Genomic DNA, 9,178 nt, shown 5'->3' with positions numbered 1-9,178 from the left:
GAGACTTGGGATTGCCTACGGGAAATCTTTCAAGACAACAAGACCACGAGGGCGGTTTATCTTGAAGCCCAACTAAATGACATTCATCTAGATGGCCTACTGTCAGCAACTCAAGAATATTGCCGATCAACTCGCCAATGTTGATCAACCAATTTCTGACCAGAAATTGGTCCTCAAGCTAGTTGCGGGACTCCACAAGACCGACTTTGACACGGTTGCAACCATGATTGCCCAAACCGACCCTTTACCTTCCTTCCAGTCAGCAAGATCATGCTCCTCTTGGAAGAAACTCACCGCAACAACGACACCTCTAAAGCGGTGTCGTCCTTCGTTGCTTAACAACAACAATCACCCAATCTTGATGCTGCCCAGCAACAGCAGCCGGCCAGCGGCAGGGGCTCCGGCGGTGGAGGCGGTCGTGGTCATGGTGGCAGCAAAGGCCGTGGGAAACCTCGTGGCTGTGGTGGACAAGGTCGAGGTGCACCTCAATCCGGCCAAACAACCTCGCAGCAAACGCCATCCAATTCCCAGCAACAGCAATCCAACTCCTCCCCTAGTGGGCTCTCCTCCTCCTAGGCCCACCTCTGCTAGTCCACCCGAAACACCTCAAGACAGCCCATCTTCCGGCCACCACACTCCCACATACACTCCTCCCCCCTTACGGGGCATACCTCCATTGCAGCCAACCCGGCCTCCACCACCGTCCCCGTCTCTGAGGCGTGTTGGCTCAGTAATCTTTTACTTGAGTTACATCGTCCTCTTTGACAAGCTACCACTGTTTATTGTCATAATGTCAGTGCTATTTATCTCTCTGGCAACCCGGTACAACACCAGCGCACCAAACATGTGGAGTTAGATGTTCATTTTGTTTGAGAAAAGGGGTTGCTTTAGGTGAAGTACGGGTTTTTCATGTTCCTTCTAGATATTAGTTTGCGGACATTTTCACAAAGGGCCTACCACGGGACTTATTCTTGGATTTTAGATCCAGTCTTAGCGTACGACCTCCTCCCGCTACGACTGCGGGGGTGTGATAGATATTATAGTTATGATAATATTTGTCGTAGATTAGGATAATTATTGTATATATTATGTATCCTTATCCTATTAGGTTTGGAATATTGTGAAAACTCTATATATATTGATCAATGGTACACACTCCAGAATTGAGGAGTTTTCCCGATATCTGACATTACTATATGTGTTTTTTGGGGTTCATGTTCTTTGATTTCTCTTGTGTTTATATGGAGTTTTTGTGTTTTGTTTTATGATTAGGGTTCCTTTTTTTATCCCTAATGTAGTAATGTTCTTTTGATAACTTAGAAATGGGCGTGTTAGGAGATGTCGATTTTATACAAATTCACATTGTGCACTGTACATTTGTCTCCATCATAATTTGGTAAATATCGGGCATGGTTTAGTACCCCGTCACATTTTGGACATTTCGAAACCACCAAATTTTTGTTCTGGCCATTAATTTATTTCTTCGCTCTCTCTGCCTATCGCCTTATCCTTAACTACTAAACAATTCTTCGCTCTCTATGCCTACTGCCTTACCCGGTAAACAATGTCTTGCTCTCCACAAGGTCTGCTAAGATTAACAAAGTCTTGGTAATTCCCAACTCTCTAATTAAGATTGTTAATGTTGCACAATTCTATTATATCTTTGATAATGTCTTCATTTTCCTCTCGGGGAGAAAATGACAAACCAATAAATTCAGTCATTATGTGAAGTATTAAGGTAGTAAAAATATAAGGGGGTTACAAAGGAAGTAAAGGCATAAAGGGGAGGGGGACGGTTTACAAAGGAAGTAATAAAGCTAGGGAGTTACAAAGATATTATGGACATACATAACTCTATTTCATAACATAATTTTGATACTTTAATTTCATGATTTATTTTGACGCTCTTCTTTGTAGGTAGTATATAAAAATTGTGTTATTACAGTGAGAATGTCAAAACAATTTTTCAATTACACCAAATCCACTTTGATTCTCACCTCAAACAAGTGGGATCCCAATTTTCCCCTACTTGCAAGAAAATTCTCCTTACCAAAGAAAAAAACCAAATACACGACAATAAAACAAAATACTATGTAGGAGTAAACATATTGACAAAACCACAAACCATGTTTTACAATTTTATTGCACATGGAACGTACTAGACATAACACAACATAATTAGGATGATTTAAGCTGACAAATGATGCTCTTAAATTATTGAGGATTGAGGGAGGAGATTGAAGAATAAACCAGTGCCTTGAAAGTTTTGTTCCATCAAGTTTTTAATTTTGTCCACCATAGTAGAACTGCAATAATTGGTCCAATCACCAACCTCACCTTTTCTAAAGAAGGCATCATTCTTCATGAACTTGTTCACATTCCCATTCTTATTAACTTTCAATTCCTTAAGACTCTTGATGCTGCACAACTTGATTATATTGTCAATGACACCGTCGATATGATTTCCTCTTGCGGAGAAAATGGAAAGCCTATAAATTCCGCCAACCTCTTCAAATAAAATGTAGGATCATCCTTTAAATCCTCGTACTTTAAAAACAATACCTTATTCGGATGCTCTAGACTCTGCTTCCAGTAACCAACAACATGCTCGAAATAAGGTCCATTTTGAACTCTCCCTAGACAAAAATCCTCAAAGAAATCCTCAATACGAGGGGGTTGGAAGTCTTGATCTCCCATCACCTTATTAAAAATTTTCGAGTAGAAGTGCCAATGTGAAACAAAGTGTCCAAAGGATTTCGAGCAATATACAAGATCTTACACGACGAAACTTTGATGGATTCGGGAAGAAATGCATAAGGCAAGTGTGTATGCAAAAGCCTTGGCGATGGTTGATGTTGAAGTTGGTGAGGACTTGGTAGGATTGTGTCACCACCATACACACCACTATCTAGATGATAAACAAGTTCATGTGGATTATGGGTAAGCAAAGGGTTCATTATTAGGGCAGGGTTGATGATCAACCCTATTCACAATCGAAAAGAGTATAGATTTCAACCAAGTGGTGCCAGTTTTGGGTAGGCTAGCGATGAAAATATCGGGGTCTCGAGCACCAATATTAAGATACATTATATTAGGATAATAATTTTAGACTAATTTGGATATCATTAGGATATTTATATTTTTTTATCTTTTATCTTGTTTTCCTAGAGTTTAGGTTAAAGTAGGAAACTCCATTGAATGTACTATAAATTGATTGCTAGTATGCTAATACAAATCAAGCTAAAGTTTATTCGCAATTAATAATTCTACATGGTATCAGGCCTAAATTTTTCTTTTCTTTCCTAAGCAATAGCTATAGCAGGCGGTGATGATCCACCACCTCCCACAATTGAACCCAATTCTCCTTACTACCTCGGTTCGCAAGATCGAACGAGGGATTTCATTACCCCTACCCGTCTTACACCCGAAAACTATGATTCTTGGGCTGCCGACATTCAAATGGCCTTAGAAGCTCGTCGAAAATTCGAATTTTTGGATGGGACGATTAATACACCATCACCACCGTGTACGAAGTCTGATTAGACGGCGTTAAACGCTATGCTTATTTCTTGGATTACAAATACAATTGACCCCAATTTGAGGCCCACTCTGTCCAAATTCAGAGAAGCCAAATCCCTATGGGATCATCTACGGCAATGCTTTGCACAAACTAACGGACCTAAAATTCAGCAGCTCCGTGCTTCTATTGCGAGGTGTGAGCAAACACCGTCGATGACCGTTTTTGCCTACTACAGAAAACTTCACGCACTGTGGCAGGAGCTGGAACGTCATGAACAACTCATCTCTTGTTCTTGCTGCACCTTGTGCTCGGCTGGAAGACAGCACGAGGAGCGTCGAGCACAGGATCGCCTCCACGATTTCTTGATGGGTCTTTGTTCAGAGTTCTATTCCCCTGTTCACACGCACATCCTCTCGCAAGAACCGCTACCCACCCTCGATAGAGCATACCAACAGGTTGTTCAAGAAGAAGGGGTTCGTCTTTCCAAACAAGCGGCTCCCGCAAACACCTCCACGCCCACTGACGCAACTGGCTTTGTTGTACGCACTGGACTGGAATCGACGACAGAGGCAATGCGTGGTAAAGGCCGCAACTCAAAAAAACCGGTGTGCTCTCGGTGCCGGCGAACAGGGCACGAAGCAGCGACCTACTGGATAGACACCACCTGCAATTTTTGTAAAAAGAAAGGCCACCCAGAATCTCATTGTTTTGAAATTGTGGGTAGGCCCAACAACAACAACAAGAAACCAGGCCCAGGAAGGGGGCAGGCCCGAGAAAATATGGCAGCAAGTCAAGCTACGTCCAACAATTCACCTTTGGGCTCTCTTTTCACTCAAGAGCAATGGAAGGCCATTGCCAGTCTTGTGGGTCATTCTCAAATACCAGAAAACCGACTGACGGGTAAGTTTGATGCCACTTCTTGGATTATCGACACTGGCGCAACTCATCACGTCACTGGAAATAATTCTTGGTTGTTTGACACTCAAAAATTGGATTGCCCCGTTGGGTTACCGAATGGTGCACAAGTGAGAGCCACTTTGATGGATTCCGTTCTTTTGTCCGACACCATAACTCTCACCGGAGTCCTCTATGTTCCAAACTTGAATTGCAATTTACTTTCTGTTTCTCAACTTAATGATGATTTACGAACTATTGTCCAATTTGATTATAATAGTTGTGATATACAGGACCAAACGAAGGAGCTGATTGGAACGGGAACTAGGAGAGATGGACTATACTATTTTAGCGAACCGAAATTTGTGTCACGCATCGAGACTATATCGACTTTAGAGTTATGGCATCGGCGTCTGGGTCATCCATCTGAGAAAATAGTTAAGTTAATTCCTCATGTTCGTAGTAATAAAGATCATTTAGATATCGGCTGTGAAGTATGTATGTATGCTAAACATCCGAGAGCCAAATTTCCTTTGAGTGATAATAAAGCTTCTCGAATATTTGAGAAAGTTCATTGTGATTTGTGGGGTCCATATCGTCATACTTCGTCATGTGGAGCTTGTTATTTTTTAACTATAGTTGATGATTTCTCCATAGCAGTATGGATTTATTTATTAGTAGATAAATTGGAGGTTTTTCGAATGTTTATGTCCTTTGTTGCTATGGTGGGGATCGACAATTTTCCCAAACTATTAAAGTGGTCCAAAGTGACAACGGGACAGAGTTTAATTGCTTGCTTGAATACTTTAGAGCGACCGGAATTTTATTTCAAACATCTTGTGTAGGTACCCCTCAACAAAATGGTCGTGTTGAAAGAAAACATAAACATATCTTGAATGTAGGACGAGCTTTGAGATTTCAGGCTAAATTACCTATCTCTTTTTGGGGTGAGTGTGTTCTCACTGCCGCTCACTTGATTAATCGCATCCCATCCCCACTCTTACATAATAAAACCCCTTTTGAAATTCTTTTTGATAAACCTCCTACATTTGATGCTCTTCGAACCTTTGGTTGTTTATGCTTTGCTCATAATCAGAAAACTAAGGGAGATAAATTTGCTAGTCGAAGTAGAAAATGTGTATTTGTGGGATACCCGTTTGGCAAAAAGGGGTGGAGAGTATTTGATTTAAATACCAAAGAATTTTTTGTTTCAAGGGATGTGAAATTTGTTGAGGAAGTTTTTCTGTTTAGGAGCCCGAAAGTTGCAAATATTCACGACTCGGAGAGTGTTGAGCAAGATATACATGAAGACGACTTCGCTGATTTTGCGGTTATAGAAGATGATGAAGCTTTTGAGCATATGGGTCTAGCATCTCCCCCCACGCACAGCCCACCTTCAACACCAACTACTGGGCCTCAGCTCAAGATAAGCCCAGCACTTTGCTATCTCCTCCATCCAAGCAACCTGACCCAACACCATCCACCTCTTCTGCTGGACCAGTTCTTCCTACAAGCCCACTTTCGGATGGGGCGCAAAGACTTCCAACTACTCATGGGCTTAGTTCAGCGCCGGGAGGTACTCCTCAGTCTAACGCCTCAACGACTGTGGGGCCCACCGTTACAGCAGAGGAGGAGCCCAGTTCGATTGCTGCGGAGCCCAATGTAGTGCAGCCACCCTCAATCCAACCAGAAACGACTATCTTTGAGGATGGGCCTCATGAACAGCAGTTGGGTCGTGGATTTAGACAGAAAATTCCCAATGTCAAACATCGAGATTATGTGACACATACGGTTTTTGCTAACAGTCCAACCTCTCTCCCTTCCAGTCACTCCTCAGGTACCCTAAATCCTTTAAAGAAGCAATGCAGTCTGATGGTTGGTGCCAATCTATGAAGGAAGAAATCCGCGCTCTAGAGGACAATGGTACATGAACTTTAGAGCATCTCCTCCTGGGAAACGTGCTCTTGGTAGTCAGTGGGTCTATAAGACCAAATATTTGGCCAATGGAGACATTGAGCGATTAAAATCAAGATTAGTGGTTTTTGGAAATCATCAGCAAGCTGGAATTGACTATGAAGAAACCTCCGCGCCGGTAGCCAAAATGACTACAGTTCGTGCTTTTCTTGCAATAGCGGCTTCCAAAAATTGGGAGTTACATCAAATGGATGTTCATAATGCCTTCTTACATGGAGATCTCAATGAAGAAGTCTACATGAAATTGCCTCCCGAATTCGAGTGTTCGGATCCTTCCTTACTTCCTTAGTGTGTAGACTGCGCAAGTCCCTGTATGGTCTAAAACAAGCTCCTCGTTGTTGGTTCGCAAAGTTAGTCTCGGCCTTGAAAAGTATGGTTTCTTGCAATCTTACTCTGATTATTCTTTGTTCACATATACTAACGACAAGTCACAAATTAATGTCTTAGTCTATGTGGATGATCTAATTATTTCTGGAAATGATTCCGATGCCTTAAAAGTTTTCAAAGCCTATCTTAGTGATTGTTTCAAGATGAATGATCTTGGAACCCTTGAATATTTTCTAGGGATTGAAGTAGCTCGCAGTTCCTTAGGGCTATTTTTGTGTCAACGAAAATATACTTTGGATATTATTTCAGAAACAGGTTTGCTCGGGGCGAAACCGAGTGGGTTTCCAATTGAGAAAAATCATAAACTTGCTCTCGCTAATGGCGATTTGATGACGGATCCCGAGGCTTATCGCAGGCTAGTCGGCCGCCTCATTTACCTAGCCGTGACTCGACCGGACTTAGCCTATTCGGTTCACATCTTGTCCCAATTCATGTAGGCTCCACGAGTAGAACACTAGGAAGCGGCTCTACGGGTTGTTCGTTACTTAAAAAGGCACTCCCGGCCAGGGAATTTGGCTCCGATCAGATAGTGAGCTTACTTTGGAAGGGTGGTGTGACTCAGATTGGGCGGCTTGTCCTCTAACTCGCCATTCGCTAACAATTGGCTCGTTTTTCTAGGGAAATCGCCAATTTCTTGGAAGACTAAGAAACAGTATACAGTTTCAAAATCTTCTGCAGAAGCAGAATGTAGGTCCATGTCAGGAGTCACTTGTGAGTTAAAATGGCTAAAGGCTTTACTATTAAGTATGGGTATTCAACATCCTAAGGCTATTAAACTGTTTTGTGACAGTCAATCCGCTTTGCATATTGCAAAGAATCCAGTCTTTCATGAGCGTACTATACTAAGCACATAGAGGTTGATTGTCACTTTGTTCGTGATGCGATAACCGAGGGTTTAATTTCACCACTTCATGTGTCTACTACATCTCAATTGGCGGATATTTTCACCAAGCCGCTCGGGAAAACTCAGTTTGATAATCTTCTTTCCAAGTTGGGCATCTTCGACTCTCGTGCTCTAACTTGAAGGGGGGTATTAAGATACATTATATTAGGATAATAATTTTAGACTAATTTGGATATCATTAGGATATTTATATTTCTTATCCTTTATCTTGTTTTCCTAGAGTTTAGGTTAAAGTAGGAAACTCCATTGAATGTACTATAAATTGATTGCTAGTATGCTAATACAAATCAAGCCAAAGTTTATTTACAATTAATAATTCTACAACCAAAGTACCTTTGGTAGTAAAGAATAGGCTTTAGAGCAATAGATAAGCTCCAAAAGTCTTGGTATTTTATCAGCTCAAGCTTATTACTACCCATGAAGTTTGCCTTTTCAAGGCATTGCTTAAGTTGTTCAACTTCCTCATCTTCAACTAATTGTGTTTCTCGAATAATATCTGTTTCATCTTCATCTTGATTCATTGTGGATGGATTCATGTCAATCCCCAAATGACCAAATAAGTAAACTTAGATCTTTCAAAGGCTAATGTTTTTGATGATATGTATATAGCTAAGTCAAATTATAAATAAAACAAAGATCAATCAATATAAATAATAGATTCTGAAATAATTGTCATTTTTATATAAAACTAAGCTCAATAAAACAAGTTGTCGTGTTACGCATAGTTTATTTTTATAATTTTATTACTCGATCTCACCCATTAAATTTAAAATTATAAGAATGAAGGCTGTTGCATGAAGGCTGATGAAGCGAGCTAAGAGTGACGATGCATTATTAATTTATTATAAGTGTTGAAGTGTACTCATATCGTATTTGTTTCCATGAAAAAAAATATATTTGTTATTTTACTTCTTATAATTACCCCTTGAAAGTTAAAACTATATACAGAGTACTATTGTTCACCTTTCGTTTTCATAAGTTAATTAGCTTATTATAATATAAACTCTTATTTCTAGAAATGCATCAAAAAATTGAGTGAGTATAATATAAAAAGTTGTATATTGTGTAGGGTTGGATCGTAGCTAGGAGGGGTAAGATGATTTAAAGACCTTTTCAAATAAAGAATAAAATACGAGTAATAGTTAGGCCTTGTTTGGTTCACCTTATTTTTAGTGATCTGATCTGATCTGATTGTCTAATTTGACCAAACTTTAACCTTAAGTGTACGATAATCTATAAAGAAAAAATATATCAATTGGGATCTTGTTTGATTCGTAATAATGTGTAGTTTATTAATATATTATTTTCACAATTTTTTTTCATTACGATATTAAGAATATTTAGCGATAAAAAACCGCACATAAAACGATGTTCTGATCTGAACTTATTTTTTCTGATCTGAACTTATTTTTTCTGAAATAAGTAAAAATAAGTTGAACTAAACAAGGCCTTAGTTATTTTTTTTTTTAAAAAAAAAGCTTAAAATGAAAAGTGGTGAG

The 9,178-nt window shown here is 39.9% G+C and overlaps 1 pseudogene; it reads right to left on the bottom strand.

Moving 5' to 3' along the window:
- Nucleotides 1-2,209: 2,209 nt before the first annotated feature.
- On the bottom strand, nt 2,210-8,200 carry LOC110702232 (annotated as a pseudogene).
- Between the last annotated feature and the right edge of the window lie 978 nt (nt 8,201-9,178).

Source organism: Chenopodium quinoa, unplaced genomic scaffold, assembly GCF_001683475.1.
Source record: "Chenopodium quinoa cultivar QQ74 unplaced genomic scaffold, ASM168347v1, whole genome shotgun sequence".
NCBI classification, from domain to species: domain Eukaryota; kingdom Viridiplantae; phylum Streptophyta; class Magnoliopsida; order Caryophyllales; family Amaranthaceae; genus Chenopodium; species Chenopodium quinoa.
Note: the sequence above shows the minus strand (reverse complement) of the source record. Positions and strands in the feature narration are given on the sequence as shown.